This window comes from Oryctolagus cuniculus, chromosome 10 (assembly GCF_051225735.1).
Source record: "Oryctolagus cuniculus isolate XC-2025 breed Fujian yellow rabbit chromosome 10, ASM5122573v1, whole genome shotgun sequence".
In the NCBI taxonomy this organism is placed as follows: domain Eukaryota; kingdom Metazoa; phylum Chordata; class Mammalia; order Lagomorpha; family Leporidae; genus Oryctolagus; species Oryctolagus cuniculus.
This window is the reverse complement of record NC_142876.1, coordinates 50,599,535-50,619,821: the sequence shown is the minus strand read 5'-3', so window position 1 is coordinate 50,619,821 and position 20,287 is coordinate 50,599,535. Positions and strand designations below refer to the sequence as shown.

The 20,287-nt window shown below is 39.8% G+C and overlaps 1 long non-coding RNA gene across 1 annotated transcript in view; it reads left to right on the top strand.

Moving 5' to 3' along the window:
• The window catches only part of LOC103349313 (uncharacterized), a 48,767-nt gene that overhangs the window by 27,788 nt on the left and 692 nt on the right, over window positions 1-20,287 (top strand). The window contains exon 3 of the long non-coding RNA XR_016214079.1: window positions 13,972-14,024. This is a non-coding gene — a long non-coding RNA (uncharacterized LOC103349313). The remainder of the gene's footprint in view (window positions 1-13,971; window positions 14,025-20,287) is intronic.

The following is a 20,287-nucleotide window of genomic DNA, read 5'->3' as shown; positions in this document are numbered from 1 at the left end:
AAAGAAAGAAAGAAAAAGAAAAAACACGACAGAAAATTATGTGAATTGTATGTTATCAATTATGTATGAAGAGAAGGAGAGAAAATATATTTGTATGTAATACAACATCAGAAAGATCTGTTTGAAACAATGAAACCAATAACAGTGGCTATCAGTGAGGGGTAAGGCGGAAAATAAGTGTCAGATGAGAAAAAGGGGAGGAGTTATTTCTCTTGTCCTCACTTCCAACATTTTATGCTTATATTTGAACCATGTGAATATGTTTGGTTTTCATGATTTCAATAAATAGCTTCTAAAATAAAAGTAAAAATTTTATATATCTAATAAAACCTCTAAGGGATGAGGATTTTTTGGGATACGTCAGGTTCTTGACAATTCTGCTGCATTTTAGGGAAGATGCTATCCCTGCCCGCTTCAGTCTTCTTTGTCTTTACCACTGTAGTGTGAGGCCTCACATTTCTACCCTCCACCATCGGCCTGTCTATGCTCCTAACATCATGGGACAGGTCAGAGTGCAGGAGAATTAATGCTTACCTTGCTCAGGATCTGCTCTTAGCCAATCACTGCAGAGGGAAGTAGAATTCACACGTGCACTTGCTATGATGGGATCCAACTTCGAGGGGACAAACTGGGCCTGGGAAATATCTTTCTGATTTGGAAAAATAAAAGGACAGTGAAAATTACACAGATTGTGGAGTTAGTTGATTGTTGTTAAGTTTGCATGAAGTGCTACAGGGAGTCCTAGACCAGCAGTGTCTCAAGGCATAGTGAAATCCAGAAAGCCTTTGGGGCAGTAGTTAGAGAGATTTTCCTTTGGAATCTGGGATATCTCGTGCTGAAAAATCAGGCCAGGATCTGATGTAAAAGGTGGTTGTATTACACAGAAGGCTCACTTCATGGCCTTCTACAGTAAAATAAGAACTTTGATAAGGAAGGACTGGGACTTTAAGACTTGAGATGGGGAAATTCAGAGGATGTGTTAGAAAATCATGAATTCCAGATTCCCTGAATTCTCTGGGCTGGGAGAATGGCATACAAGAGCCTCACCGTACATAGATAACTCAGATTTTGCCCTCACCACCCCTTATTGCTGAACTATTAACTAGGACTACATCACAGCATGACTTCCTATGGGAGAAAAATTATTATTTACTTAAAGTTATAGTATCTGGCTAAAATATACCAGGAGAGCATGTTTAAGTGGCGATTGGGTAAGGGGCACTATGCTGAGGTGTGGGATAGACTGAAAGACTAGATAAGAGTCTATTACCACAGAGGCAACAAAATCTCAGGACTGAGTTTAACATCCTGGGATTCACTGAACTTTTCTACTCATGACATCAACCACAGACAACAGGCCAGAGAGAAAATCCGAGTGGCCTGTTCAAGATGCTACCTCCCCTTCTCCACTTTACTTGCCCACTTCCTTTATGTCCTTAGTCACCTCCCAGATAATTTATTCACACTGGACTCCTCCAGTCAGGGCTTGCTTCTGGAGGAACCAAACTAAATCACGTATGTGATAACTGCATGGGTTCTTGTCAATTTGTCAACATCAATTATTTCTCTTCTAATTATGCCTGCATTGTTCCACTCCATTTACTGGGCTGGGAGAGCACAGGCATTTGTCTGCAGCCAGCCTGCATCACATATTTTCATAGACACCAATTCTTATAAGCAGGATGCAGAATTTGTTGAATTTATGTTAGACTCTGAACTTGACTTTCATGGGGTCTAGCCTGATTTATTTTTAGTGCCTTGAGCCCATATTTACTTCTATGGCGGAAGAGCACATTGTAGTAAATTAGGCAGCTTTTATGAGGGACACAGATAGTCTTGGGTTTGAATCTTACTAACTTGCTTTATGGTAATGTGGGGTATCGTAAACTCTGAACCAAATTTCATTCTCCATACTCTGAGAAGATGATATGTATTTTTCAATCATTTTGGAAAGGTGTGTAAAGCAAGCCATTCCATGCCTAGCATGTAATGAATCCCTAACAAGAGCTAATTTCCCCCTCACTCTCCACTCTAGCCCTGTGTGTAAATTCCCTGTTCTAGTGTTCAACCACTTATAGAAGAGAATAGAAATAATGTCTATGAAGATCAAAGGAGGTAAAGTAACTGGAGTACTTGATATACAGTAAGTGTTCAATAAATGCTCATCCCTTTTCCATATAGTACTATTTCTATCTGCTTTAAATTGCTAAGCCTTCAAACAACAACTTAATCTAGTTGCTACTAGAGAAAATTCAGGCATATGAGTGGGTTCCGAAAAAGTTCATGGGAATGTGTATTTGAAGAAGCTATGCATGGATTTCAAATTTTTCCCATCAAAATAAACAGCTTTTAACTCTTTTTTCCCATGAGGTCTTTTAGAAATTTTATTTATTTATCTATTTATTTATTTTAAAAGCCAAATAAACAAAGACCAAGGAAAGATCTCTTATCTACTGGTTTACTTCTCAAGTGCTTGAAACAGCCAGAGCTGGGCCAGGCCAAAGTCAGTGGGGAGGGGAGCATCTCAATCCAGGTCTCTCGTGTGTGGCAGGGACCCAGCTATGCTGCCACTCAGGGCAATCGTCAGCAGGAAACTGGCATCAGGGCTTGAACCCAGGCACTGCAGCATGGGATGTGGAAGTCTCAAGTGTCTTCTCAGCTGAGGCACTGAGTGCTGGCCCTTCCAAATCCTCCTTGAAGATACCTCACAGAAGTATGGGATGGGAGGGCAATGTGTGCAAATATACTACAAATGCTTCCAAACTCATGACATTTTAGGTCCAGATAAACCCATCATAAGTTGGGTATACCCTAAGTTAAAAGGCATTGACTATCTAGTCCACCAAGCATCACAAGTTAACAACACAGCACTGTGTACCCTGTAGGTATGCAAGGGGCTGACTTCAGGCTGCACTGGTGCTGCCCAAGATCACAACAGAGTATGGTACCACATATTGCTAGCCTGGGGAAAGATCAACATTTGAAGTATGATTTATATTGAATACTTATCACTTTTGCTCAACTGTAAAGTTAAAGGTATATCAATCATCATAAGTCAAGAATGGTCTATGAAGGAGAATTGAAGCTTCACTGACCCTTACTGCTCTCCCACCTTGGCATTAACACGTCCATTATATCACATCATTTACTCTTTGGGTGTTAACGTTAGACTTAGACCATGGGATTCTTTGTCTGTCTGTCTTTCTTTCTTTCTTTCTGTCTGTCTGTCTTTTTTTTTGACGGGTATGTCAGTGTCACTCCCCCTCTTCGTGGAGGAACGGCACTAAAACCTGCGTTGTTCTTTTGTCTGCTCGGCCCTTCCCGGGTTTGCTGCTGGTCCTTCCCAGGTTGGCTGGCAACCCCTCCACCTCCGTGGAGGGGCGGTTCCCCCTGCCACTTTCCCCACTTCCGCGGGGGAGCGGCACACCGCCAGCCGGCTCTCTCGGGGGCTGCTCAGATGTTATCCGGATGTTCCTGGTGCATGTTGTCTCTCTCCTCCTTTATAGTCCTCTTCCACCAATCCCAACTCTGCTACCCACACTCCGAGCATGCTGCTCTCCTCCAATCAGGAGCAGCTCCTGTAGTTTATTGGTCGAACTGGAGGCAGCTGCGTAGAAGCTGTTTACTCTTCTTCCAGCGCCATATTGTGGGAGAGCAGATGCATAGAATAAGTCTTAATTCCAGTAACTTAGTCTAGTCCGAGTTGCTCCCCACATGTCAGGAACACAAGAGGACTTCAAAGAGTTCATGGAAAAGCAGATTTAAAAGATAAATGTATTTCAGTACAAAAGAATTTTGCACTTTTGGAAGACCCCTCATACAGCCATGTTCCTGTGACATGGATCTGTTGATGACTCACTTAAAAAAATCTCGTAGACTGAAAGACACATTTAGCTTTTAGGGAGAAGGGCAATGGCAGATACTAAAACAAACTTAACTTAGCTTTTTTGTCCGTTCCAGCAATCGTCTGACTTTCACTCCTGCCTTTTTCCTGTTTCCTTGGTATTTGCTGGTCATCTGAAATGTTTGACTGGGTCAGCTCATTGCCATACTCCAGGACTCAACTGTAATCACCAACAATAGATTGTGTACTTCAAAATAGTCCAAAGAAACTTTGAATGTTCTCACTACAAAGGAATGATACATGTGTAAGGGGATGAATATGCCAATTATTCTAATATGATTATCACACAATGTATACACGTATCAAAATATCATATGGAGGGGGCCGGCACTGTGGCTCACTTGGTTAATCCTCCACCTGCGGCACCGGCATCCCATATGGGCACTGGGATGTAGTCCCAGTTGCTCTTCTTCCAGTCCAGATCTCTGCTGTGGCCCAGGAAGGCAGTGGTGGATGTCTCAAGTGCTTGGGCCCTGCACCCATGTGGGAGACCAGGAGGAAGCACTTGGCTCCTGGCTTCGGATTGGTGTAGCTCCGGCGTGGCGGCCATTTGGGGGGTGAACCAACGGAAGGAAGACCTTTCTCTCTGTCTCTCTCTCTCACTGTCTAACTCTATCTGTCAAATAAAAAAAAATATCATATGGAACCACATAAATATGTACAATTACTCTGCATGACTCAAAAATTAATAAATATGGGGCTGACATTTTGGTGTAGCATTCAAAACTGCCACCTAAGATGCTGGCATCCCAAATGGGCACTGGTTCATGTCCCAGCTGCTCCACTTCCAATCCAGCTTCCCCTAGGGGCCCAGGAAAAGCAATGGAAGATGGATCAAGTGTTTGGGCCCTTGCCACTCACATAACTTCAGCCTGGCCCAGCGCTGGCCATTGTGGTCATCTGGCCAGGGGTCAAAGAGCCCTCTCTCTTTCTCTGTCTCTCTGTCTCTCTCTGTAACTCTGACTTTCAAATAAATAAATAAATTTTTTAAAAAAATAATAAAAAGTCTTTTAAAAGTCTGAGATTCCTGTGAATAAAATTGTCCGTTGTCTGTTTATCTTCAGGAAGATCTCACATAAACACGTTTAAATTTGCATCTTAGTTTTTTTAAGAGAGTTGTGAATATTGTGAAATAGGTTTTGGTACAATAGGGGAAAGTAAACATTATTACAAACTATCTAGGCAATTTACTTCATTTTCTCTCTCCGTTATTGAATATATTTATAATTCAATAAGCACAAAAGTCCTTTCACAGCCGCTCTTGTACATTCCTACAGAGAATTCTGAATGCTATAGTAATGATTAAGGTATTACAAATTCACAAACAGCATAATGGCTTTCCTTCATAAACAAATAATAACCAAATTTCAATAGTAGTATTGAATCCAATTTTTAAGAAATTCTGCTTAGGAATATTGAAAAAAACAAAGATTAGAAAGAAAAGAAGTTGAAAAATCATTTATTTTTGTGATTATAGTGCTAATATTAATATAATTAGTAATAAAAATAGTTGGAATTGAGTCATTGGGAAACCTTGTTCTTATAAATTCCATCCTTTAAAAGTATTTATATACTTTTGCAAACTACAATGTTTACAATGTAGTAAAATTATTATAGTATAAAAATAAAAAATTTAAAAATATATCCTGCAACTTTAGCAAATAACATTTTCCTATAGTTGCAATCTAGCAGGGCTGCATAGTATGGTGATTGAATGTCCACAATCTAGTCTGCTGTCCTTGGGTGTGTTCCCTTTTTTTTTTTTTAAACTCAATGAGTTTTTTGCTATGTAACCTTAAGCAAGTTATGTAGTTTCTCTATGCTTCAGTTTCCCAGATGTACAATTACAATAATGTCTCATAGAGTTTCTATTAGGTCCAAATATATTAATACCTGGAATGAGATTAGGGGAGTGGCTGACATACGATAAAGTACTAATTACATGTTAGGTGTTGTTTTTTGGTAATATAATTTCCTTGAGATTAAAAGCTGATAAAAATTTGGGGTAAGATTGGAGCTGCCTGTATACCCCCACCCTACTCTCTATTTCCCCAAATTTATTATCATTCTGAATTTATGTTTATCTTTCCTAGATATACTTTAATATATGTTTACGAAAACATATCCAATGATCATTTATTTATATGTTTCAAATGTCATGTAAATAATATTATAGGTACATATTATGTGATTTATTTTTCCTTCACTATTGAGATTTAGACATGCTTTTGTGAATTTACTTAACAACTACTTTCTTGTGTAAGGAGACCACAATTTATTCTGTACTTGGTGGTACATGTAAATGTTGGCTTCCAAAATTTTTCTTTAAGAATCATTCTGTAAAAAGTAAGGCTTTGGCTGGTGCCGCGGCTCACTAGGCTAATCCTCCGCCTTGCGGCACCAGCACAACAGGTTCTAGTCCCGGTCGGGGTGCCGGATTCTGTCCCGGTTGCCCCTCTTCCAGGCCAGCTCTCTGCTGTGGCCAGGGAGTACAGTGGAGGATGGCCCAAGTGCTTGGGCCCTGCACCTCATGGGAGACCAGGATAAGTACCTGGCTCCTGCCATCGGATCAGCACTGTGCGCCAGCCGCATCGTGCCGGCCGCGGCGGCCATTGGAGGGTGAACCAATGGCAAAGGAAGACCTTTCTCTCTGTTTCTCTCTCTCACTGTCCACTCTGCCTGTCAAAAAAAAAAAAAAAAAAATCATTCTGTGAGCCTAACCTATGGATCACTTTGGATTCTTCTTGATGAACTTTTCAGTACTATATGAGGAGACTAAAAAGTTCATGAAGAATGGGTATGGCTCTTCATAAGTTTTAAAAGTGTTTTGCATCAAAATAAACTTACCTTTTAATTTATTTTTCCATTAGTTTTTGGAAGTGCCTTGGAATATTATTTCTTTTTCATCACTTGTTTCATTATCTCATAAATGTATTGCAATGTTTAATAGAACTGAATAAAAGAGAAACCTTTGTCTTCTTGCCTCTCACTAGAATACTTCTGAAGTTTAACTATGAAGTGGAATGTTTGTGATAGATCATTATTTCATTAAATAGCCTTCCTCTATACTAGTTTACTAATTACTTTTGTTATGAATGAGTCTTGCATTTTGTTTCTGTTTTGTATCTAGTCCTTAGTAGTGTTAATCTTACTTTTGATAAGATTATATATATTGCCTTCTTTTTGTATTTTATTTCACTTTTATGTGTTTTGGTCACATACATTTGTGAAAATATGAAATTGTTATACTGTCTTGCTTTGTAGTTTCATAATTACATTTTAAAAAAGAAAAAAGTAGTCACCAAATAATTTACCTGAGATATTAGGAAGTGGCTTTCAGAAGACTCAAATCTAATAAAGTAATTGCATCTTTCCATGGGCTATTCTGTTTCTATAGCATTATAGTGGACTAGGTAAAAATTTGTTTTGGGGATATATTTTTCTGAAGGTACAACTTCTATTGTTTCTTTCATAATAGAAAAATAACTTGAAGAGTTACTAAAGAACTTTCTTCCTTCTCGCTCTCTCTCTCTCTCTCTCTCTCGTGGTTTTTGTTTTTTTTTTGTTTTTTTTTTTTTGTATTTAAAAGCAACATTTATTTAAATCTGAAACCTCCAACCAGAGTGGCCTGGAGGGGGCTCCAAGAGAAGAAAAAACCTGAAGGGGTTGGTGGTACTGAGGTTTTTAAGCACAATTTGGGGGAAGAAAAACCTTGACAAGCAGGCTGACATTCAGTTACAAGACAAGGTCAAAACGCACCAAAAGACCTACTCTGTCATGCTATTTGCCAAGGGGTGAGATAGCTAATTTATTTTTACAGTAAATTGAACTCAGAAGGATGGAATTGCCACACCCTTGTTAGTCTCTTGGTAAAATTGAAAATTCCTAAGAAATAGGGCAAGTACTTTTGAACTTACTAAAAGTAACTTTTGGGGAAAGCAAGCATTTTGCACCCTAAATTTCCACCAGGACCACTCTGACTGCTTATTAAGCCATCTGACTCCTCACATTTCCTCCCCTAAAAGAATAGACCCTAACTTCTGTTAGGAGTATGGTACAATGACTAAAAATATTTAAGTCATTGGCATGTTTGTGCTTGGGTTTGCTGGTCAAACAAGTTTCACTTGTGTTAGATATTAAGCGATGTTTACAAATGCATGGTACTATTAAAATTTATAGAAGGCATTGGACCTTTTGGGAAATGTTTTGTAAGTTTTTTAAAATTTATTTTATTGATTTCAAAGACATAGTTACAGAGAAAGGTAGAGCAAGCGAGAGAGAGAGAGGTCTTTCATTTTGCTGGTTCGGTCCCCAAATGACTGCAATGGCCAGAGCTGAGCTGATCCAAAGCCAGGAGCCAGGGAGCTTCCTCCAGGTCTCCCATGGAAGTGCAGGGGCTCAAGGACTTGGGCCATCTTCTACTGCTTTCCCAGGCCATAGCGGAGAGCTGGATCCGAAGAGGAGCATCCAGGACTTGAACCGGCACCCATATGGGTTGCCAGTGCCAAAGGCTGGGGGCTTTAACCCACTGTGCCACAGCACCAGCCCTGTATAAGTTATTATTATTTATTTATTGACAGGCAGAGTGGACAGTGAGAGACAGAGACAGAGAGAAAGGTCTTCCTTTTCCGTTGGTTCACCCCACAATGGCCGCTGCGGCCGGCGCACCATGCCGATCCGAAGTCATGAGCCAGGTGCTTCTCCTGGTCTCCCATAGGGTACAGGGCCCAAGCACTTGGGCCATCCTCCACTGCCTTCCCAGGCCACAGCAGAGAGCTGGACCGGAAGAGGACCAACTGGGACGAAATCTGGCACCCTGACCGGGACTAGAACCCGGTGTGCTGGTGCCGCAAGGTGGAGGATTAGCCTATTGAGCCGCGGTGCTGGCCTAGTTATTTTTTAACAGTTAAAATTGCTTGCTAAGTTTTCATTTGATATTAAGTTATTGACAGTAAGCAATCTGGGAAGCCTCACTTGTTCCCTCATTTCTCTATTCCCTCAAGATGGGAAACTGATTCTATTCTGAAGGACTCTCCATTGGGATGTAGAGTTTGATTTTTAGACCTTATAAAAGGGATAGCTAACATTTTTCTGTAATAGCCTGGCTGTATAGAGGAACAAATAGCCTAGCCAAAATGAGAGCTTACATTTTTATTTCACAGCTAGATTTACTTTGCCATGGGCACAGAAAACATTCAAAACCTCCCTTTTCAAACCAAATGAAGGGAGAGAAAGTTTTATTAATGACTTCAAGATTTATAGAAAGATTGCATAGGGTGGTCTAAATCTATGATGTTAAAGTGTGGTCACAGTTTTCTTCATGGACACTGTCTACCTCACCAAAAAAGGAAAAAAAAATACCCACTATCAGAACATGTTTTTGACTATAGATTTCTAGTTTAGGCCACCGAAGATTAGGGATGAGACTGAGAACCCCTTTGATTTGCATCCTCTTAAAGATTTCTTCTGGTCTGTTTTAACAGAGACCAAGAGAAAGAAGAGCAAGCTAGGCAGCAGGAGCAATGTGAAGATTGGTTGTAGGCCAATTAATAGCTGCTTTACACAGTGATCTTCCATCAAGGAGACCCAACAGGCTAGTCCACTGCAAATGGCATTGGTTTTGATGTGAAAAGCTAGGGCTTCAGATGGACACAGAAGTCAACTTATGAAGAGCCCTGGCAGCTCTGCCAGCCAAGAGCTGGGTCATTGAAAAAATGGAACTGCCCTGGGTGTTTAAGGACTCCTTGGTCAGAGCCACACACCCTGTTGGCTCTAAGCTGAAAAGGCCCTACACTCTGCTCAGCTTCCAAAGTAACCACCACTGTTGGGGGATGGCCAAGTAGGATCAGTAATGTTGCAGGAAGAACAGTACATTTTCTTTTAGAGATGCGATGCCACTTGTCTTCTATTCAGGCCAGTTGGGAAATGGAAGTCAACAGGGTGCCTTCCCTAAGGAGGTTCACACCTTCCTTGGGACTCCTCTTCCAGCATCCCATGTGAAGAGATAGGTCGGTCTGGGCCTCGTCCCTGGCAGGCTTTAAATCCCACATGATTATTGTTAAGCCTCTCCTGTCAGTCTCTATTTCTCTCTCAACTGGAAAACTTCCTTGTGGTTTAGACAGCAGCTTTGTTAGGTCCTGTAATAATGACTCTGTCCTTTGTTTTAGATCATGTGAATCTAATCTATTTGTTAGATTAGTTTTCTCCAGACTTGAAACAGTGAAATTCTAGATGGCCATGCACATGAAACCTTGGATGGAAGCAGTTTCTGCAAGCTGGCACTGCATCCACATCAAGAGGCCACCTGCTAGAACCCTGTCTTGACCGCTGTTCCCTACTTCACCCCTGCTCATCTTGAAGAAGCCAGATAGGTCATCATCCCATACTCCCTAAAGAACTTTCAAATCATGGACATTTTAATCATCTACAGTAGCAGCTGGCCAGTTTTTTTTTTCTGTAAAAGGCCAAATAATAGATACTTTTAGCATTGTGACCATATGGCCTTTGTCACAATTTCTCAAATCTCAGTGCCAGCACAGCCACAGACAATGCACAATTGAATGGGTATGGCAATGTTCTGGTCCAGAGGCATCATCTAGATCTGATGCACAGGTCGTAACTTGCTAACTTCAGCCTAGGATGATCTAACTAGCTCTTTTTTTTTTTTTTTTTTTTTTTTTTTTTTTTTTTTTGACAGGCAGAGTGGACAGTGAGAGAGGGACAGAGAGAAAGGTCTTCCTTTTGCCGTTGGTTCACCCTCCAATGGCCGCCGCTGCAGCCGGCGCACCGCGCTGATCCGATGGCAGGAGCCAGGAGCCAGGTGCTTTTCCTGGTCTCCCATGGGGTGCAGGGCCCAAGCACCTGGGCCATCCTCCACTGCACTCCCTGGCCATAGCAGAGAGCTGGCCTGGAAGAGGGGCAACCGGGACAGAATCCGGCGCCCTGACCGGGACTAGAACCCGGTGTGCCGGCGCCGCAAGGTGGAGGATTAGCCTATTGAGCCACGGCGCCGGCCCTAACTAGCTCTTAAGGTACATAAATAAGGATAGATGTTGTGGCAGCAGGTTAAGCCACCCCTTAGGACACCGGCATCCTGTATTGGAGTCCCTGGGATTGCATCCTGGCTACACTGCATTTGATCCAACTCCCACCTAATGTGCCTGAGACGCAACGGATGATAGCTCATGTACTTAGGTCCCTGTCACTCAAGTGGGTTCTGGGTTCCTGGCTTTGTCCTGGCCCACCCCTTGCTCTTGTGGCCATTTGAGGAATGAACCAGAAGATGGAAGATATATTTCTTTCTCTCTCTTACCGGCCTCCCCCACCATGGATGTCACTCCATCTTTTAAATAAATTAAATAAATAAATAAACCTGGTTTTAAAAAGAACCCAAATACTACCAAAACATTGCTTGAGTTTTTATAATTGATTATAAGGTGATAAGTATAAAAATAAAAATAAAATTTTGATGAAAAAGTGGTTCACATGCTATTAATACTGTTTCAGAATGATAGATTTAAAATGAATAAGGCATACACTCAGATAATTAAGTGGATACTTCTAAAACTTTTATGCTGTTGAGATTTAATAATTGTTAATTATATCGTATAGCATTAGCAATAGTAATTGGTATATTAAGATTTATAGATTATAGTATGTCTTTGAGGCATACTTATGTTAGAACCCAATGTAAAATTATCTTTTTTTTATTTTTTAATTTTTTTTGACAGAGTTAGACAGTGAGAGAGAGAGAGACAGAGAGAAAGGTCTTCCTTTTTTCCATTGGTTCACCCCCCAAATGGCTGCTATGGCTGGCACTGTGCCAATCCGAAGCCAGGAGCCAGGTGCTTCCTCCTGGTCTCCCATGCAGGTACAGGGCCCAAGCACTTGGGCCATCCTCCACTGCCTTCCCGGGCCACAGCAGAGAGCTGGACTGGAAGAGGAGCAACCGGGACAGAATCTGGCGCCCCAAACAGGACTAGAACCTGGGTGCTGGCACCGCAGGCAGAGGGTTAGCCAAGTGAGCCGTGGCGCTGGCTGTAAAATGATCTTTTGCCTTTGACATCTAAATTATTTAAGGCTGTATGTTGCACTCCTAGGGATGACATTAGTAACAGCATGTTACAGAAAGCAAGATGGCCCCTAAATTACAATAGAACATAGATAGTCCAGTATCAAAGCCTTTCTACAGGTTCTTTTTTTTTTTAACTGTTATTTAAGAAATATAAATTTTCAAAGTACAGTTTATGGATTACAATAGCTTCCACCCCCATAATTTCCCTCCCACCTGCAACCCTCCCATCTCTCGCTCCCTCTCCCATTCCATTCGCATCGATTCATTTTCAATTCTCTTTATATACAGAAGATCAATTTAGTAGAAGTAAAGATTTCAACAGTTTGCACCCACACTGAAACACAAATTTCTACAGGTTCTTAAGAATTAGCTACCAAAGAGGGGAATAAAGATTTCAAGGAGGTAGAATAGAAAGCTGTATGACCAAAAAAAACTTTAAAAAAGGGGGAGGGGGCCTTCCCCCTGGAGCAGTAGAGGTGCCGGCATCCCATATGGGCACCGGTTCTAGTCCCGGCTGCCTCTCTTCCAATCCAGCTTTCTGCTATGGCCTGGGAAAGCAGTGGAAGACCGCCCAAGTGCTTGGGCCCCTGCACCCATGTGGGAGACCAGAAAGAAGCATCTGGCTCCTGGCTTTTGGATCGGCGCAGTTCCGGCTGTTGCGGCCATCTGGGGAGTGAACCAATGGAAGGAAGACCTTTCTCTCTGTCTCTCCCTCTCACTGTCTGTAACCCTACCTCTCAAATAAATAAATAAAAATACTTTAAAAAAAAGAAAGCTATATGACAAGTACTGTTCTTTTTAGGGTAATCAAAGGTAGAAGGACTGTGAGCAAAAAAAAGAAGCAAGATGTGAATTAAATCCTCTATTTCCCCTTTGCCCATATAACGCTAGTTTTTCTGAAGTAATATGTGTTCTATGCTCTTACACCTTGTCTCCTATTAAAATCTACATATAAAGTGACATGTAATTTTTGTGATATTTGTAATTCTTTATAAGAACATTCATTGTGCACTGATAAAACACTTATCATTTGCTACAAGGCTTTCGAGACCTCATTGAAGAAGTTGGGCAGTGAGGGGGTAGGGAAAAGAGTTTCTTGCCAATAGGAGTCTGATCCTCTTGGGGTCCCTGAAAGCACAGCTTTTAGATTAACGGTACTGTGAACTAGGCCAGTCTTGATGGAGAAAGTGTATGTGGTAAATACCAAAATGGACAAAATATAGAACGTAAACTAAACAAAAGTAAAGAATATAAGAAACTGCAGTATACTTGATCACATCATTCCTGGAATTTCAACTTCATCAGTGGAATATTTTCTTCTATGGAGGAACAGAATCAGGGTACACAGTGGTTTAGAAATGCATATCACAAAAAGACTCTCAGCTTTAAGAAGCACACAGGAACTGAGAGAAGATTCAAAGGTAAGTCATACATGAATTCTAAGTTGAGCTAGTTTAAGAGATTTGGTATAGTAAAAGAATCCTGTATGAAGGATCATAGCACAAGCCTCAGAGATTTGAAATATTTGAGGCACTACTGCGTTTTGGAATGTTCACCTTAAGTCTGAGTAAAGATCTGTCAAAAATCAGTAAAAGAAACATAATGTTAAATTACTCTTTGATAAAGCTTGTCCCTTCTGGTTCATAGGACAATATTTCTGGCATAAGGAAGGACTCTACTGAAAATGGGGAGGACTGAATGTTGAAGGCAGGAATGTGTTGTTCTCAGTGAAAAAGTGGCCAGGCTTGCATTGAACAATTTGTGTAGGAGAACATTTGTGCAAGAGACATCTCCCTTGAAAAATCATCACATTGCTTTCTCTGTTGACTTATAATTTGAGAAATGAGAGGTATGGCAAAGAGAAACCATGCTATTGTTTTCAGAGGCCAAATGAAATGATTCAGTTTGGGGCACTTCAAAATAAAAATAAAAGTAGCAAATGTAATTTAGTATAGAACATTCCTGAAGTAATTTAATTATGTATTTCTTTAAGGTAGACAACCACCTGGAAGCGGTCATAACAGCAGCAACAGAAAATCAATTTTGGTGAGCAAACTAAGTTAAATATTAAGATCTAATAATACACTGTCTTGGAAGCAGCTGTGAGTTTATTTATTTCCTTTTTAGAACTGAGCTAATAGTTTATAAATGTAGCATGTATCTATTATCTCATCCTCATGGAAAAAAAGAATCATTGATTTCTACTAAAAAATATAAATGAGAATGTTTCTCTAGGGCTTATTGGAGTTATATTGTGATTCTATAAAATATATTACTGAGAACCATCTTCGAATTTTTTTTCCTGGAAAATTTTCCAATATTTCAAAATAACATAAGTAGAAACATCAAAAAATCTAACGTATATTTGAGTCTTTCTGTGTTTTTCTCAAAAATCTTGGTTATCCAGGCAGGTATATGAGCTGAAATTAATATAAAGGGTTATTTGATTCTAATTAGTATCTCCCAACTTCATTGTTACAAACAAAATATAGTTGGATTAAGCTTTTAGTAACCTATCTCCTCTTGAAACTAGGAATCTTTCAGAGATACAGAGAATGGGCAGAGCAGGTGAACTGAATTTTAATCTTCACACCAAAAGCAGCTACTTGTTATGTTTTGAGGTGTTTACCTGCTCACTTTTAAGTCAATTTAATATTTTTTAAATATAAAATAAACACTATTGTATTTTCTGTTGCTATTAATGTACGCCTATACAAATGTATGCCTTGTAGTTTAACATTATCTGCTGAGAGTGTCTGCAAAACAAATAAACAAACAGAAAGAACATGGTCCCTTTGTTATAATTCTAGACTGTAAGCTTCTGTTTCCAAGGAATGAAAAGCCTAATTTTCCAATACAACATAAACAGGATGAAGATGAGGAGCTGCTATGTGATTGTATCAGGTTTCTCAGTTCTGTCTGAAACTGGGGACATGTTAGGAAAAGGCAACGGATATAAAAACACATTTTGTGATGTTCAATTATTAAAAAGAGCCCAGTAGTAATTAACCTGTGAGATTTCTGAAACAAATCTATATCAATTATCAACTAATTAATGATTTGCTAGAACCCAGAATTCTATTAATATTAGTTCAGTTCTAAAACAAATGCCTTCAGTAGAATTCATTTATGTCAGGAATAACATATGTGAAAAAGAAGATATTTTATATTCTTCTCAGAGATGAAAAAACAATAATTGAAAATGAGCCTTGTATCATGAAAGTTTCAGTAGAAATCCCACAGTATGTATGTACATATGTATGTATGTGTGTGTGTGTGTGTGTGTATCTCGCATTTCCAAATATATAGATCCAGGCTAATCAAGTCTAATCACTTAACTAATGGAATATGACATTTTCTTCTTAAAACTAGGTGGAAATTTATAAATTTAGGATTTTTTTCTGAGGAAAAATCAATTTTTCCTTCTTATGACAATTTGTGGCAAGTTAATAAGGTGCAGCATTTTGGTGCCTGGAACACAATGAATCAGAGTGATGCCCTCTTCAGCACCTACTGATCACTCAATGACAGGAATTTCTGGAGAGCTTCTGGTCCTTGCTTTCCTCCAAAGCCACAATAAACTAGAGCTTGCCTTTTTCAAATCTGCTCTTGATATTATTTCAGGGGCAATAGCATTAAAATATGTTTGTTCAAGATAAATGGATTAAACCTAACAAAGCTGAGAAGTTAAAAATAAAACCCTCTAGTTCTAGGGCCGGCGCCGTGGCTCAATAGGCTAATCCTCCACCTTGCGGCGCCGGCACACCGGGTTCTAGTCCCGGTTGGGGTGCCAGATTCTGTCCCGGTTGCCCCTCTTCCAGGCTAGCTCTCTGCTATGGCCAGGGAGTGCAGTGGAGGATGGCCCAGGTGCTTGGGCCCTGCACCCCATGGGAGACCAGGAAAAGCACCTGGATCCTGGCTCCTGCCATCGGATCAGCGCGGTGCGCAGGCTGCAGCGGTGGCCATTGGAGGGTGAACCAACGGCAAAGGAAGACCTTTCTCTCTCTGTCTCTCTCTCTCACTGTCCACTCTGCCTGTCAAAAAAAAAAAAAAAAAACCCTCTAGTTCTAGAATATTCCTTCCCTTAGATTTAAGACTAGCTGACTTCAGTTTGCCCCATTCACTGTTTGAGGCAAATTGGTCAAACAGCATTTGACTAACATTATGAGATGGCAAGCTCTCTTTTAATGAATCTGATTAGGTATTCACTGACCATGTGCATGTCCTACTTTATAGGTCTACAGACTACATGTGTAAGGTATAATCACACATTGCAGAATGCACCCATTCTCTCTATTTTTTTATTGACTTTTGTTTCTTTCCTATAGATAATTTTACTTATTTTGACATGTGTAATCAAGTCAAAAAAGAAGTGATGAATGGCCAATGGCTAGTTGTTATGTAAACCAGATGTGTCAGGCATTGATATAATCAAGAATGAGTTTGTAGGCTATAAATTTTCAAAATGGCATCAGAAAAACCATTTGGAGCAAATAGATTTGGTTAAGCCTAATTATTTTCTCCTACAAAGGAGCACTGACAAGCCAAATCCTATCAAATCCAACTTTGTTTTATTGGGATACTGTAATTGCTTTTCATATCAAGTAGAATAGGAAGTTCCTCAACTATAACTAGAAATTAAGAGCTTCCAGCATCTAGAATCATATTCTTTCACTTTCAAGAAACATATTGTGATGTGTGAATAATAAAAGTCACTGACTTGGGGCAAGTAGGTAACTATATCATCCATGGAATCCAGGTGAAAATAATGTTATAGTAAGTTAGGCTGTGACACATACATCTCAAACACTGCTTCCCTGAAAAACAAACTACTTGTCCAAATGATATCAAGTTTCACATGATTTATTCTTACTGTTTTAGCATGAGTTTTTGGGAGCATTTATGAAAATGTTAGAAACTCTTAAATCCTGAAAGAAATGTACTTACCTAGATTTATATGAAAAATACTGTAGCATTACTATGAGAGCATGAAAAACTTTCAAGGAAAATGCATGTTATAAAAATATGCATGCACTTCAAAATTTTGCACAGAACAAACATTTTTTAATTCTACTTTCCTAGAACGTTTGAAATACCCTGGTAAAATTGAAAACCAAAATTGGAAAAAATTCAATGAAAGTAGATATAGTATTGGATCTAATTAACTGGATATTACTGCCTCTTGAAGACTGCTCTCTTGTTTCAAAGGTGGATTAGCGTGGTTGAATCCTACTATAGCACCAAAACTGAAGCTTTCCCCTAGGCAGTAGCGGAAGGATTGAAAAGGGAGTGGAAGTCTCATTAACTAGGTCAGTGATACGCTATATCCATCTGATATGCTATGTTCATGTATTACCCAAAATAATTTCATGACTTGCTAATGGATCACTTATCACCAACAATGTATGTTTCACATTTTGAGACACTCAAAGGTAATAACCCAAGTCCGTTCTGGTGCAGGAGGCCCCTAGGTAAAGCCCTTGCCCCATGCAAGTTTAGTCCAAGACAGTTTCTCATGGTCAGACATTTTGTGATTGACTCAGGCAGCTCATTCTTTAAATCAGTTTTGAAATGAATAATCACATATGGTGATTTATTTGGAGATGGCTCTTTCTTTTAGGAATTTCTACCCATTTGTCTTAGCTCCGCATTCAGCAACAATGCCGAACAAATGAAATCACTCAGAGTTTGAAACAAAGCAAAAGTCACAACTCTGCCACTAACTGTTGGAGTATTCTGGAAAAAGTCCATATTTTTTCAGGATGAAAAATGGGGAATACTTTAATGATATTAGCACCAATCACCACAGAATCTTCATAATGATAGAATGTACTAAGGATGTGAAATATAGAGAGCCAGCATTTATCTTAGTAGTTAAGATGTCCACGTTCTGGCTCCTACCAATGCAGCTGTTGTGAACTCATGGTGATGGCTCTAGAATTGAGTTCCTGCTAGCCACGTGGGTCCCCTGGATCATGATTCTGGCTCCTGGCTCTGACCTTGGCCCACCCTAGCCAATATGTGGCATCCTGGGAGTGCACTTTCTCCATCTCTATCTGTCTTTCTTGTCTACCTCTCAAATAAAAGAAGGAATAACTTATAATATTCTCTAGTATGATAGGATAACTACAGTTGGCAAGAACTAAATATGTATTTCAAAATAGCCAGTAGAGGGATTTTGAATATTCCTAACAGAAAGAAATGATGAGTGTTTGGAGTAATAGATATAACAATTACCTTGATTTGATAATTACCCCTTGTTTACATTCATTGAAACATCACTGCATCATATAAATATGTACAATTGTTATGTGGCATTTAAAAATTTTTAAAAATTCAGTCATTGGTGTTTTAAGTGGGAAATCTTCTACATTTGAAGTCAAGTGATATTCTTACCTCCGTTTTTGTTTTGCTTTTAGCCTAATAGGTTCATTTTTTTCAAACATTTCAAATCTGATGTTTCTAGGACTCACTCCATTTTCTGGTCACATCCTTTTCGTAGAGGTGAACTCTTTTGAAGAGTTTTCTGAGAGTCAGCACAGCATCGAGTACCTAGGTTCAAATTTTCAGCTCCCAACACCTATTGGCTTGGACACATTTTTTTTAATCTTCTTGTATCTCAGCACTCTCATTATCTCCCTCACAGGGTGGTAATGAAGATTAATGAGTCAATATCTATCTCTAGAGGACTTTGTCTCTGCCTGGCACAGATAGACATGAAGTGTTAAATAGAACAAATAAATGAGGTTAGTGGAACTGACAACACTCGAAACCTCAAATTAAAGTTTTTATGTGTGCCAACACTAGATCCTAGAGAGAAAGCAATAAACAATAAAAGTATATTTCCTGCCCTCAGGGAGCTTACAAGCCAGCAGAGAGAGCAGGAGTTAAACAAACTCTTGTACAAATGAATGAATTGCAGGTATGACTATTGCTGTAAAAGAGAAAAGCAAGGGGCAGTGTTTCACTTCATCTGTGGGCCTGGTTTCCAACCAATGCAGACTACAGGAGGACACTTATGTTGCCTGTGCTAGCACCTGAAACAGATTAATGAAAGTGAGAACTCATTAGTGCCTAAACAACTATGTTGCACAATGAGCTCACGTTGAGCTTATGGTCATTAACACCCTCGGGTTTTTCTGCACGTGAGTTATTGCCAACACTGACCCCTTGCAACATAACTCTAAGTTATTCAAAAAATGTGGAAAATTTCAAATCTACTTTTAATAAAATTAACCTTAAAATAAGATTTATTGGCCGGCGCCGCGGCTCACTAGGCTAATCCTCCGCCTTGCAGCGCCGGCACACCGGGTTCTAGTCCCGGTCGGGGCGCCGGATTCTGTCCCGGTTGCCCCTCTTCCAGGCCAGCCCTCTGCTGTGGCCAGGGAGTGCAGTGGAGGAAGGCCCAGGTGCTTGGGTGCAGGGACTGGGAGAGGAGTAACCAGGACTAGAACCCAGTGCCCATATGGGATGCCAGAGCCACAGGCAGAGGATTAACCAAGCGAGCCACGGTGCCGGCCCCCAAAAATAATTTCTTAACTGCTGTGATATGGCATCTGGGATTGTCAGCTGTTGTCTTAACTGCTGTACCAAATGCCTGACCTAGAGTCATTTCTAATTTTGATTCTTCATAATGCCATGTTAACTTCCATCTTTTAAAAATAAACAATTAATTTACTATTTATTTGAAAGGCAGAGTTACAGAGAGAGAAGGAGAGACACACAGAAAGAGATCTTCCATCTGTTGGTTCACTCTCCAAATGGCTGCAGTGGCTAAGACTGGCCAGGCTGAAACTAGTAGCTTGGAACTCCATCTGGGTTTCCACATGGGTGCATGAGTGACAAGGGCTTAAATACTTGGGCTTTCTTCAGTTGCTTTCTCTGGTATAGCAGCAGAGAGCTGAATTGGAAGTGGAGCCACCAGGAATCAAACTGGCATTTGTATGGATTGTCCACATTGTATGTGGCAACTTAACTCACTATAGCATGGCACTGGCCCCATACTGTTCTTTTAAAATTAGGTAATCTTTACATAGATAAACATTCTCTCTATGTCTTATTGAAAGCACTTGTAAGAGTTCTGGTTTCTAAAACTTTTCAGTTTATTTATTTTAATTTTAATAGCTTTTTTTTTAACTTCCGTAGATATTTGTAGTAAGAAAAGGTAAGAACTTTCTATAAAAAGTTAAGACTATCACACTTCCATCATATAAGTCCTATGGAATACCACTGAACTCTTTTGTAACCTAAGAAAAATACATTTAAGAATCAGTAGGATATAGCGCATAATAAAGTACATAAAAATGTTC